Raw genomic sequence first — 14,938 nt, 5'->3', positions numbered from 1 at the left:
ATATATATATATATATATATATATATATATATATATATATACATATATATATATTATCTCTAGCCTTATGTGATACACATACACACACATACACACACAACACACACATATATATATGTAGCAGGTGTATTAGTTTGACGCTCGGGAATGTGAGAAAGTCTTTTATGTTTTGAGCCTACGCTCTTCAACAGAAAAGAACACGAGGAAATAAACAGAGAGAAGATATATGTGTGTGTGTGTATAGTATTTTGCAAGTGAAATGTGTTTTCATCGCTAGCTTGTGATTAACATATGTTGAGGATGAGTAATCACCCAGAAACTCGAGTCCATGTGTATCACATAAAGCTAGAGATGGGAGTGATGACCTCCCCTCGCAAATACTAATGGGACACAAAATGTGTGTCATTAGCCAGCTGGAATAGATGTCTTACTATATATATATATAAGAAGGAGTTGAAGAGATGGAGTGTGGTTGATGTCATACTTGTGTGATGGGACAGCTACTTCTAAGCATAAGAAAAGCTGGTCAGAATTTTGGATATGTGCTCATTAGGTTAGCTACAAGCAGAAATGGTGAGATGTTAGTTTTATCGGCTTCAGGTAGAAAGGAGATTGTATCAGTATGTGATTTACAGGTTGGGAGGGAGAGAGGAAAACATGAGCTGTTAGTTGAGAGTGGACACAAAATGTTGGATATGATTGTTGGGTAATTTGAAGTAGAAGTTAAGGAGTTACAGCACCACTCCTGTAGACTGGTCTGATGAAATTGTAACAGTGTCAAAGGTGATGGGAAGCAATGAGTTCTGACTGGAATATATTTGGTTACCTTGAATGTATCTGATAATCAAAGCAGTCCACTCATAATGACATCATCCAGTAAACAGATCAAGAGTCTTAAGCTGTCTCAGCTAGATAATGGTGGGATGGACTTTACCTAAGATCATGAAAGCAATCAGTGTTGCAAGCACAATCTATCTGTTATATAAAAACACAGTTTTATGCAATGCTGAAATAAAAGAATATATATATTTCATTCAGCTAGGATCAAAACTGCAAAGTTTTAATGCAACCTATTGGGTTTCATAGTTCATATTTACAAAGCTGATTTTTTAAAAGTATGTATCGTAGCATGTAAAGCAGAAGTGATTATCTTTATGAACAGAGACTTCAATTTTGAATCTTTTACAACTTTGTTACTGTGCTACAAATATTCAATGTAATCAATTACATCTATTTCAGTTCTACCATAATACAAGGCTACCATACCATAAATCTCTTACATAGTATTTACCTGGCTTTAATAGTTTTTAACAGTTTTCCAGATAATCAACAATGCGTTTGATAATATAGAATCTTCAAAACAAGTCACAGAAAATCAAATAGGTTGTGATACTGTTGTTAAAAAAGGTTAATACATGGAGGCTCTCATAGAAAATCCAGGTACCTATGTAAAAATTATTTTTGAACTGAATTTGGAAAGTCAAATCAGTTTTTACAACCAAAGAAAGCTTTATAGGAGTTTGAAATTCATTTCAGTTCTATCTGTTTACTGTTGTAGTTTTGCTATTAATTATATCATTTATAACTAGGGTTTAAAGTGAGTGGGGGAGACACATGAACAAGTTATCTTGGAGGGATACATTATACACACACACATATACACACACAGATGCTTCATAATTAAGTATATGTGCATGTGCATACACACACGCATGTGAATTCATATACAGAGTTACTGACACAAGTGTATTTGCAAATATATTTTTGTATATATGTATAAAATGAACTCCTCTGATCTTTTCTTTGTATATTTTGCTTTTTCTTTCTTTCTTTGTCTTTGTCTCTTAAAATATGCATATACAAGTGTATTCAAACATTTACATACTAATGTATTTAAACTCAGGCAAATACATGTAAAATCTCTTATCCTCTCACTCTACTATCATTTTCCCTCATTCCCCTTAACTCATAAATATATGTAAATATGTGTGTGTCAGGTTTGCGCAAAAAAATTACAGCTTTTCTCCAACTTTAAAGCAATATATCTCAGCACTGAATAAATTTTATTAATTGAAATAATAACCATTAGAATTGTCACATATTTGCCAAGAAACAAGATTATTTATTCTGGTAGCATAGAATTTTGGATCCTGAAATTACTTAATTCTTCAAAGGCATTTCAAGCTGCTTTATGGTTGAAGACCTTTTGCAAGAATATATAATCATTTTTTTCATTTTAATGTCCACTTTTCTATACTTGCATGGGTCAGAGCATGATTCAAGGAATATAGAGGAATCGAACATTTGATCACTATTCACAGATTATAGTGTTGCAGCCTTTCAGCGATAGTGAGTAGAAATGGGTATATGAGAGATGATTTGAAATAGGAATAAATGCTTACTATTTCTCAATAACACAAATCAAATGAAAAACAATTGTAATTCAGGCTATAAAGTGAATGTTTATGAAACCAGATCATCAATTTAGTTATTTTATGTTAGAATTTAGTTGTGATATAGGGACTAATATTTAGTACAGTTAGAATAAATAATGGCTTGATCTGAAGTGATTTATATGAGCCGTTAATGCAGAATTGGAAAAATTAAGCTTCTTTTCAGCTCATCTTGTTAAAATGAGAGAAATTGCCAAATGTTTAGCAGGCATGAAATGAAATCCCTTTTGTGGAGTTTGGTTTTATGACACTATAAATCTCTTATTTCAAGGGAAGGCACCTAATTTTACACAGTCTGATAATTTTATGTTGCATTTCAAATAGACAAGTTGTTGAAATTTTGAATTCAAACATTATGAGAAATTAAATCTCGGTTATATGAGCCTCTGCAAATGATGTGATGTTCACAACAAGCAACATTCTTATGTAGTGGGAAAGAATGAAAGGACTAGATGCAAACTGTTTTAGTAAACTCTCATTAATGTACAAATAATTGATAAATTATGACAAGATTCTTCATCATCATCATCACCATCACCATCACCATCATCATCAGCATCATCATCATCATCATCATCATTGTTTTATGTCTTTACATGCTGACGTAGGTTGGATAGGTTGTTACAGTTCATGTGAATTTCATTTTGTGGTTACTGTTCTCCTAGATGGCTCTACAAACCACATCCCATTCATGTATTTCTGTTTTGGCTCGGTTTCTATGGCTGGATGTCCTACCCAGCATGAACCACTTTACAGAGTGTATAGTGAACATTTTATCATGACACCTAAGAGAATTGTTATGTTCTCAACAGCGCAAGACTAAGTGTCTGCTCAACTCCATACAGCTTGCATTCTGAGTTTAAGTTTCATCTCCCATCAATGATCTTATAGCAGTAATTTTTGGGACCCAGCTAAAGGTGATTGAGTGGAGTAAAGCCGTCAGATGCCCACTTCATCCGTCTGTTTTGCCACTTAATCTGCAAGAAATAGCAGCTAAATTTCCCTCAAATCACACCCTCCCTTCAAAAAGTGGTTGGTCACATTTGATAATGTGATCCTCTATATCTTGAATGTAGTGCATTATTAGACAAAGGCTACTGAGAAATAAGACAAGTATTTATCCTCTCTTTGTGCATGCTAACTTTCATTCAAGTTGGGGGATATTTAGCAGAGAGCGCAACTGCTTATAAACGTCATGAGCCAGGGTTTGCTAGGGAAACAACTGCATTGGAATAGGTTGTAGCAGGACTAAACATGTGGTGTTCTGACTGTGTAAGATACCAGTGAAAAATAATATGAAAGATGTGAGAATTAGTATTAAAGACAGATCAGAATAGTATCATGACAGGTGGCAATAATCTGTATAGTTGTCCAACCAATTCATGCAAGTATAGAAAAAAATTGCCATTGAAACAATGATAATTATGTAATATATACCAGAAAGAGAAATAATGAAACTGAGTAACTTTAGACAGACACAGTATACAGTGAGAGCGTTCAGAGATATTGATATTATATCTTTCATAAGAGAAACGACTGAGCTAATACAGCTTGACATTGAACCAGATAGAGTGGTGTAGCAAGTGTCTTTGTCATCCAGAGTTAAAATTAGATTTGGTCCCCATCCCACCTTAATTACCTAAAGCCAGAGGCAAATGCTTCTCTCATGGTTACTCCTGTCTTTGGCTAGATTTTGCAAATTAATGCTGACTCAAAATTTAACCATTTTGCAAATCATTTTTATTTATTTTGTATACAAAGAGTGCTGAAAAGTTCTTGGCTTTAAGGGTATTGTGAAAGGCCTAGTTGAAGGTCCAACCTTCCATGTTATTTTACAGGGCTTACAAAAAGTGAAGGACAGTTGTTATTAGTGTATGAATCTGAGAGGGGAATATATTGGATAAATCATAAATTAACTGATCCTCCTGCATTTTCTTTAACCCAAAGCCAGGAACTTTTCAGTACCCCTCCACCCATATTTGTCTTAGAGTAAATGTTTATCAAATATGAAGTAATTAAAGAATTTTCTGAAACTGGAGGACAGTTCAAGAGCTTGCTGTTTTGAAATAATGATTCATTTTCATGAGTCTTAGAGAGTAATTAAGTTAGTGCATTCATCAGCTGAGCCAGAAATTGTAATTAGGGAACCCCAATGATGCATGCTTGAATCTGTGTGTAGAGAGGAGAGCTAGAAAAATTAAAACGGAAGTAAATCGCTTTTTCTTACAAACTGCTTGATTTGAATGTTAGAAAATGCAGTTAAATATTGTTTTCAAATTTTGGCACCAGGCCAGCAATTTAGTGTGAGAGGATAAGTCGATAACATAACACCACCCACTGTACTCAACTAGTTCTTTATTTTATCAAGCACAAAAGGATGAAAGGCAAAGTTGAACTCAGTGGAATTTGAACTCAGAACATAAAGACAGACAAAATGCTTAACAACATTTTGCCAGGTATGCTAATTATTCTGCCAGCTCACCACCCTAAAATGAATATGGAGAGCAACAAAGGCTGAGATGTTTTTGCACTCTGAATTTTTTCTTACACTTGTTTGGCAACAGAAAACGTCTCTCACTGACTTTTATAAGAGCTGTAAGCTGTGGTTTTAGCAAATATGGCTACAGCATAGATATTGTAGAATTCTCTATGGTTGCTGTTTATCCTCTTATCAATACAAATCAAGGAGATTTATGATCAAAGAGGTTCCAACGACAACGATGCAATCTTTTATATTTTTCTTTCCACACATAAGAATAATATTATCCATGGTGTCCATCCTTTATAAGAAAAAAATTGATTGAGATTTGGCTGCTACTGCTAGCAGGTCCAATGACCACATACAGGCATTTTCATTGGCTTGATTCATTGGCTTAATTCATTGGCTCTCATGCACAGAGTAGAAATATGATAGTTACTAGTTGTTTAAATTATGGGTGAAATGTAGTAAAGCGGTAGTATCCAAAGTAATTTAGTCAGGATATGATTGAAAGAAAGATTTGCTGCTGTAACTTGATGAGAATGGCAAACATTTCAGCCTCTCTAGTAACCTCAATGTCGCCTGTCATCTGTTTGTTCTGTTATTGTTGTTGTTTTAATTAGAACTGACAAAGGCTACTTACTCAACCACTGTTAAAACTACGATCTTTCAGAGAGTGTTATACACAGAAAACATTTTCACAAAAACAAATTTATGTTGTCACCTTTCAGAACGAAGTATAACAAGTCTAATTAAATCTGATAAAATTTAACAGAACTGAGATTTTATCAAGAATGGTTTGACGATCAGAGATAACTTTAAAACTCAGCGCTTGGGGCAATGACCTTCAACCCTCCTTTTCCTATTGTAAGTTATTGAAAGATACTATAGAAGGTAGAACTGAACTCCCTGCAGAAAATCTTTGATAAATTCCATCTGACCCATGCAAAAATGAAAACCGGATATTAATGACTATGATAATGACAAGACAACACTCTTTTACTCTTTTATTTGTTTCAGTCATTTGACTGTGGCCATGCTGGAGCACCGCCTTTAGTCGAGCAAATCGACCCCAGGACTTATTCTTTGTAAGCCTAGTACTTATTTTATCAGTCTCTTTTGCCGAACCGCTAAGTGACGGGGATGTAAACACACCAGCATCGGTTGTCAAGCAATGCTAGGGGGACAAACACAGACACACAAACACACACACATATATATATATATATATATATATATACAACGGGCTTCTTTCAGTTTCCATCTACCAAATCCACTCACAAGGCTTTGGTCGGTCCGAGGCTATAGTAGAAGACACTTGCCCAAGGTGCCACGCAGTGGGACTGAACCCGGAACCATGTGGTTGGTTAGCAAACTACTTACCACACAGCCACTCCTGTGCCTATATACTTTTTTACTTGTTTCTGTCTAAATATTGGTTTCCAATGTTGGCACAAGTCCAGCAATTTCAGGGAGAGGGGTAAGTCGATTATATCAACTCCAGTGTTTCACTGGTACTTAATTTATTGACCCTGAAAGGATGAAGGCAAAGTTGATCTCAGCAGAATTTGAACTCAGAATGTAAAGATGGATGAAATGCCGCTAAACATTTCACCCAGGGTGATAATAATTCTGCCAGCTCACCACCTTTTTCCTCTGTACCTGTTACTATGTACTGCCTCCACAAGATCCTATCAGAAACAAATGTCTTTAAACTTTCCTGCTGGATTCTCAAGCATGACTATCTGAGATTATGGATATTATCCAAACATCTCATTCATGATGTACCCCTAGGTCTCTTGCTAGTTGGCCTGGCTTAAAGAATCTATCTTGCAGTCCTTTCCTGCAGCATTCTAACCATGTATCTGTGGTACCTGAGCTGTAATCTTCCAATACAGAGAAGTAGCAGCTCAGTCTGGAGAGAATCCCTATCTCTAAGCTACATACCCTGTCAAGTAACATTATTTCAAAGCTCCTTCAGAGAAACTCCATTTTCTTCAAAGGATTGAACTTATACACTTCATTTTATTCATACTCAAATGCCTTTTATCTACTAATCTTTATTTTATGGAAGGTCCTAATACTTTTAGCTACATATTTTTAGGCATGTTTCTGTAGACCCAGCATACATCAGTTTAGCTTATTTTTATACGCCTTATCTTTCTTAATAATTAAGAGGGATGGGCTAAAGCTCTTCCCTATTTTCAGTGATGACTAACAGTAATATGGAATGCTTCAAAGACACAACTTTAAGGTAGGGTACTTCTAAATTTCACAGTTTAAATACAGATACTCATATAATTTAGTTCACTTGTAGCATAGGGAGATGGTTGAGGTTTACTGGTGCATTACATAGCCTAGTGGTTAGGACGTGTGTTCAATTCTTGGACAAAGTAACACATTGTGTCCTTCAGCAAGGTACTTTATTTCACATTGTCCCAGTTTGCTCAGCTGAAATCAATACCTGCTGAGTGCTGATACAGTTCTCTCTCCTTCCAGCAGCAACATTCTTCCACTCCTGATTCAGAAGTGGAAGGATCAAGAAGATGCTTATTTCTGCTCATGACAACACCAGCACCTAAAACAATTACCAAAAGCATGATATGAAATTACCAAATCAATCAGGGTTCTAAGTGAAGACTGTAGTTTTTCTTTTGTATTTATGCATGCTTGTGTGTACAAATGAAATGTAAAGTTCCCAAGCTGCATTGCACTCTATCCATCACGGTGAGTAGAGACTTTGAATAAGAAGTGGTACAACTTATGCCTTATGGTACAGTGAGACAGTTTTACTCTATTTTTGCATTTACAAAACAATGAAATATCACAAAAGATTTGAAGATAAAAGACCATAGCCAAGGGAGTGGAAACACAAATGACAGGTGATAATCTTTTCTACTATAGACACAAGGCCTGAAATTTAGGGGAGGGGGATAATCGATTACATTGACCCCTGTGTTTAATTTATTGACCCCCGAAAGGATGAAAGGCAAAGTCAACCTCAATGTAATTTGAACTCACAATGCTGTGACAGGCGAAATACCACTAAGCATTTTGTCCAGTATGCTAACAATTCTGCCAGCTTGCCACCTTAGATAACAGCTAATAATGGCAAGACTAATAAATACTGAGATATGAGATTGGTTCAACTTGTGGTAGTACTAGAGGAAAAGAACATAAAATGATGTGGCAATGACTTTTTTTTATGTATGTTGATATATATATATAAATTTAAATAAGTAGGGTGAAAAATTGAATATTAATTTGATTAATATCAATTTAAAACCAGTGGCCGGGCATATTGAAAAAATCTGAAGATTCAGAAAAATTATATTGCATACATATAAGAGGGATGACCACTAAGTGGACATCCATTATGCTAGAAGTAGGTAGGTTGATTACATCAACCCCAATGCTCAGCCGATACTAATTTTATCAACCAGCAGACCAGATATGGTGTGTTTCTCTGTTTCAGTCTTAGACTCTGTTGCACATTATGTGTTGAAATATTTAGTTGTTTCAGGTGCAATTTTAGCTTTCAAGGCATCGTTTTATCTTGGTTGCTATCCGGCCTCTTTTGGTAGTGATGACTGCTGCTGCAGCAGCAGGTAATATGGCATAGTTTGAAACAGGCTAACTGCAATTTCCCTGAGATATATTTTAGGGTTTTGACATCCTAACATTAAGTTTGGTGAAGATAGATAAATGATAGAGTGGTGTTTTATTTTTATGTACATTTTGAAATTGTGTAGGTGAGATGAGCAGGAAATTGATTTTAGCATCTTATTCTAAACATGTTTATAAACACATTTTAATGACAGACTAAAATATGATGCAAAAATTCATGAGTCATAGGCAATGTGTGAACTGAAACAGTAAACATTAAGTATATGTGTTTGCCTTCCAGCCATATGGTTCTGGGTTCAGTGGCACCTTGGGCAAGTGTCTTCTAGTACAACCTCAGGCCAATCAAAGTGTGTTGTGTGTGTGTGTGTTGGGAATGTGCTTGCTTGTGTCTCTTTGTCTTGACATCTTGTGATAGTTGGAGCTAGCAAAATTATTAATATGCCAGGCAAAATATTTAGTGGCATTTCATCTGTCTTTATGTTCTGAGTTCAAATTCTACTGAGGCCGACTTTACCTGTCATTTTTTTCAGGGTTGATAAAATAAGTACCAGCTGAGAACTTGGGGTTGATGTAATCAACTTACCTCATCCCCTCAAATTTCTGGCCTTGTGCCAAAATTTGAAACCAATATGTGTTTGAGCCTGTCCAACAGAAATCCTTAGACTTAGATGATTTATGCATAGAGGTTATAGTTTGTTATTTCTAGCATTTAACATACTGGTGGTAATAATAATATACCTTACAAGATGCTATTGTGGTTTCTTTATATGTTTATTTTGTTGGAGGCACCCAGAAAAATTGTATGACATAAAAGAAATGCAAGGGCCCTTACTAGAGTAAACTTCAATCATACAGGATTATTTGATACAGATTGAATGCTTCACAGCACTGAACTGAGCTTTGGTGCAACTAAATTTTGTTGCCAGTTAAATTCCTGGAGGATGGTACTAGATTAACAATTAGTAATACTCTTTCTCAGTATTCCTGCTTGATTTCTAGAACATTTTAAAGTTCATGGGGAAAACCACATCCACTTTCACAGCAGCTTTTCTTGAGGCAGTGCTTTTCAACTAATTATATGCATAAATGTTAATCTTAAGAAAATAAGAATTTATAATTTTATTTTAATCTTTTTTGGGTGGTGGGTATTTGATAGCTTTACAAAGATACTTGCTTCTCTCACCATGAACTTTGAGCAGTCAAAAGAGAAAGTAAGGGTTTTATCAAATAGGCCTTTGTTTGAAATTTAGTTTTGTTGCTTAAGAATAATACAGAAAGAAAAATTGTTTAAAAGACATTTTCATTTATTTCATCTGTAAAACCATTACTAATTCTTTCTCATTCATTTTCTCAAATGTAATTTAAATACTTCTTCATATGAGAAATTATGATAATTAGTTCTGTATTTTAATTTCTAAATTTCTAATTTAAGCACAAGTTCAGAAATTTTAGAGAAAAAATCAATCAATTATAATAACCCCCAGTATATGACTGCTATTTACTTTATGGAACCACAGAGACTAGTTTTTTATGATATATTTCCAGCATTAAATTTCTTTCCACCTGTCTTAGAGGGCCTTGAAAAGGTCATAGACACTGTCCTTCATCTTACTAGTCCCAGAGGCTCTGAAAAATGTCATGGCCATCTTACAAAATCATGTTAAGGAAATAAAATCTAACTTCAAATCTTATTGAAATCCAGTTAAAAGATTTCCCCATCTTTTCCTGCGAGAAATCCTATTGGTATAAAGCTTAGTATTAAAGGAGGATATATAGCTTGCTTTCCAGCCTTTGGTTCAGCCCCAGAGCATGTCACCTTGTCTTCTACTAACAGCTCGATCTCACCAAAGCTTTGTGAATGAGTCTGATAGATGGAAATTGAAACAAGCTTATTGTGCATGTATGTGTGTGTATATATTTCTGCTTAAAAATATTTATAAGATCTGCAGTAGAGTTTGTTTTTCAAGACTTGTACTCTTATAAGATCTCATGACAGTATTTATTAATTGAAGAGATTGCCTTCTTCTGTAAAGAAGTGGCAATCATCATATACACATACACACATACATATACACACACACATATATATATATGCATATATTGATATACATCAATTGCGCTGGTATGGACATGTGGTGAGAATGGATGAGGATAGCTGCGTGAAAAAGTGCCACACCCTAACAGTTGAGGGAACCCGTGGAAGAGGTAGGCCCAGGAAGACCTGGGCTGAAGTGGTGAGGCAAGACCTTCATACATTGGGCCTCACCGAGGCGATGACTACTGACCGAGACCTTTGGAAATGTGCTGTGCGTGAGAAGACCCAGCAAGCCAAGTAAGATCGTTGCCAGTGCCCCTGGACTGGTTCTTGTGCGGGTGGCACATACGATGCACCATTTTGAGCATGGCCATTGCCAGTACCGCGTGACTGGCCTTCGTGCAGGTGGCACGTAAAAGCACCTACTACACTCTCTGAGTGGTTGGCATTAGGAAGGGCATCCAGATGTAGAAACTCTGCCAAATTTAGATTGGAGCCTGGTGTTGCCATCCGGTTTCACCAGTCCTCAGTCAAGTCGTCCAACCCATGCTAGCATGGAAAGCGGACGTTAAACGATGATGATGATGATGATGATGATGATATATATATATATATTGATGTATGTGAAGGTGCAATTGTCCAATGATTAGGGCAGTGGACGCCCGGTTGTGGGATTGCGGTTTTGATTCCAGACCGGGCGTTGTGAGAATTTATTGAGCAAAAACACCTAAAGCTCCACGTGACTTCGGTAGGGGGGGGGCAGCTCTGCTGTACTCTTTCACCACAACTTTCTCTCACTCTTACTTCCTGTTTCTGTTGTACCTGTATTTCAAAGAGCCAGCCTTGTCACACACTGTGTCACGTTGAATCTCCCTGAGAACTACATTAAGGGTACACATGTTTGTGGTGTACTCAGTCACTTACACATTAATTTCACGAGCAGGCTGTTCCGTTGATCGGATCAACTAGAATCCTCATCGTCATTACTGACTGAGTGCCACAACGATATTGATATATGTAAATATATATATATATATATATATATATATATACTTATTAAAAATATACATATATGTATTTGTATATATCTACATATTGTGTGTATATATGTATATGTGGATGTGAGTGTGTGTATGTTTTTGTCTCCTTGTCTTGACATATCATGTAAATAAGCATCATTATCATACAACCAGCATCATTTACTTCCAATATTCTGCAAAAACATGTTTGCCTATGAGGAAATATTACCTTGCTTGGAATCAGGTGAGGGTTGGTGACAGTAAAGGCATTGAGCCATAGAAATCTGCCTCAATAAACTCTGTCTGATTCATGCAAGCATGGAAATGTGAACATTAAAAGGATAATGATAAATCACCAGGCCATCACACAGAATAATGAAAATCAAAACAATGATAAACATATTCAGTCTTAATATATGTTTATATATATACATACATATGTGTGTGTGTGTGTGTGTGTGTGTATGTATATGTATACATACACATATATATATACCTACATACAGACATATATATATATATAAATACATATATATACCTATATACTTGTCTCCCCACACCCCAACACCACCACCCCATACACACCCACTCTACCCATCACCACACCCATCACATCAGACCACCACACCACACCACTCCACATCACACCACCCCATGCACACTAGCACTGACCACTTCCCAGCACCCACACCATCATCCACACACCTAGACATGCACACATGCACACGTCAAGGTCACCAGCCCCTATCCACACTCACATACATGCTCTCACATACACATGCACACACACCTTCGTTTTGGGATCACCACTACTTTATTATCGCCCCTTCCTCCTAGCTCTCCTGTCTGACCACCTCTGTCCAACATTCGGCATGATTGGTCGCTACCCACTAAATCGTTTTTATTTTTTCTCTCTGTTTATTTGTGTTCCTTTCTGTTGAAGAGTGTAGGCTCGAAACATAAAAGACTTTCTCACTTCCCAAGCATTAAACTAATACATTTGTTTGTTGGTTTCACACCCGTCTTCGCCTTTTGTTTTGTTTGTTTTTTGTAAATTCCAACTATATATATATATATATATATATATGGTGCTTGTTTACTCCTTATGCAGAGTCTGACCACCTCTTGTACTTACGCTTTAGATCTATCATGGCATCTGATGTGGTTTTTTTAAACCAATGTATTGAAAAGGCACCCACATAGATTGCATTTCTGATTTGCGCCACCAAGAGCTGCAGTTAAGTTCTGATCTGTGTGGATCTTAAAATGTCTTTTGAGGCCTCCGTTAGATTTGCAGACCTTATGGCATACACGGTATTGAAAGGTGTGCACAGATATATAGGCAGAGTAGCTGTTGGAGGTTCGTTTTACAGGGGTCTGCAAATGAAATCTGAACCCAGCAAAAGAAATGCATGGTCTGTCACAAACTGTGCATGCCATCAAAGTGACACTGGGGTAAAATATATGAAGCCCATTATACTCATCATGACGACCCATCTAATAAGGGTACACCAGGCACATGCATCACAACCATATGTACACAACATGGTGATCTCATATCATGATAAACGGCACATGACCTTGTAGGTGGGGCCCAGGTCGAGTAGCCCATACCACTCAAAATGAGGGTTGTTTAAGGATGATGAACAAAACACTCATGTTTCCAGAGGTGAATTATCCAAACTCGAAACAATTCCTCTCAACACATGGCTATGATGCATCCCCACTACTACTGCTCGTGATCAGAGATGCACATATCATCAGCCAATAAGGGACATGCTCAACTGGTTAGGGTAAAAAATTGACAAGCAAATCTGTGGTATTGAGCAGAATATTTTCTGTAGCACATCTTTTTATACCAAGACAAAACAATGTACATAATAACACTTCCAATCAGTTAAGATCAGACGCCATGGGAGCCACTGCTTAGTACTGCATCAGGGCATTATTATTATTACCATAATCATCCTCATCATCCTCCTCATCATCATCATCATCATCATCAAAGCGGCAAGTTGACAAAAGCATTTACATGCCAGGTAAGATGCTTAGCAGTATTTCAACCATCTTCACATTCTGAGTACAAATTCTGCCAAAGTCAACTTTGCCATTTGTGATTGATAAATTAAGTACTAGTTCAACACTGGGCTCAATGTACTCGACTATCCTCCTTCCTCCAAATTTCAGGCCTTGTGCCTATAACAGAAAAGATTATTATTATTATTATTACTATGCTTATGTTTTTTTATTATATAAATACACAGCATTTATAAAGATAGGGAGATCAGTGATATATTTATTTTTGTACATATAGAGAGATTTAGATATCTAAGAAGCATAACTTTTTATATATATATACATAAATATGTGTGTGTGTGTATAACCTTAATGTGTTTTTACTAACATTGTTCTTTGTATAGCCTATTTTATTTTGCATTAGAATTACATATTACCATTGTATGCGATTATATGGACATATATAGCTTCATTTTTAAGTAACTATTTGTGTTTTTCCTTATTCATTTTCAATATGTTTTATGAGGTTATAGAAATACTATTGTTATAAATTTAAATAAAAATATACATTGTATCCAACAATGCATGTGTATGTGTGTCTGTCTGTGCATTTATGTATGTATATGTGCACATATATGTATATGTGTGTACTTTTATTATCAATCTACATAAATGCATGTACCAATAATATATGTCTATAAATGCATACATATATATATAAATAAATATATATATATATATATGCACATGCACACACACACACTCACTCACGCACACACACACACACACATACATATATATATATATATATATATATACACACACATATACACTTTTCTTATAAATCTTCATAAATACATGTGTGATATCAAACAATGTGTGTGTGTGTGCATGTGTATGTGTATATGTGATTATTTATGTTAGTTATTTTATATAGTACAACAAGAATATAGTTATTGTGATATTAAAATAATATTCAGATATTCTTGTTATATCTAAATGTACACACTGATACATGTTGCTCTTTGTGTGTCAAAACCATATTTACTATAAGTCTTAAGTATGCATACACTAATTGTTATATATCTGCGAAAGCTGTACAGCAAATACACACACTCTCTCACATATATACACACTTATTCATTCCTGATTACACATAATTATGATGAGAGAAACAAAATACATACTTATTACTCATGTGTAAGTATATTATTTTGAATCTATACATACATAAGTATACACACAGACACACATATGCGCAAATACATACATACATACATATACATATATATATATATATATATATATA

General features: G+C 35.5%; 1 protein-coding gene across 2 annotated transcripts in view; it reads left to right on the top strand.

Annotated features, from left to right (window-relative positions):
* Positions 1-14,938, top strand: part of LOC106884336 (voltage-dependent T-type calcium channel subunit alpha-1I) — an 894,587-nt gene that overhangs the window by 301,863 nt on the left and 577,786 nt on the right. The gene's annotated exons all lie outside the window — the stretch shown is intronic.

This window comes from Octopus bimaculoides, chromosome 6 (assembly GCF_001194135.2).
Source record: "Octopus bimaculoides isolate UCB-OBI-ISO-001 chromosome 6, ASM119413v2, whole genome shotgun sequence".
NCBI classification, from domain to species: Eukaryota; Metazoa; Mollusca; class Cephalopoda; order Octopoda; family Octopodidae; genus Octopus; species Octopus bimaculoides.
The sequence above is the reverse complement of the archived record's forward strand: the minus strand, read 5'-3'. Positions and strand labels throughout refer to the sequence as shown.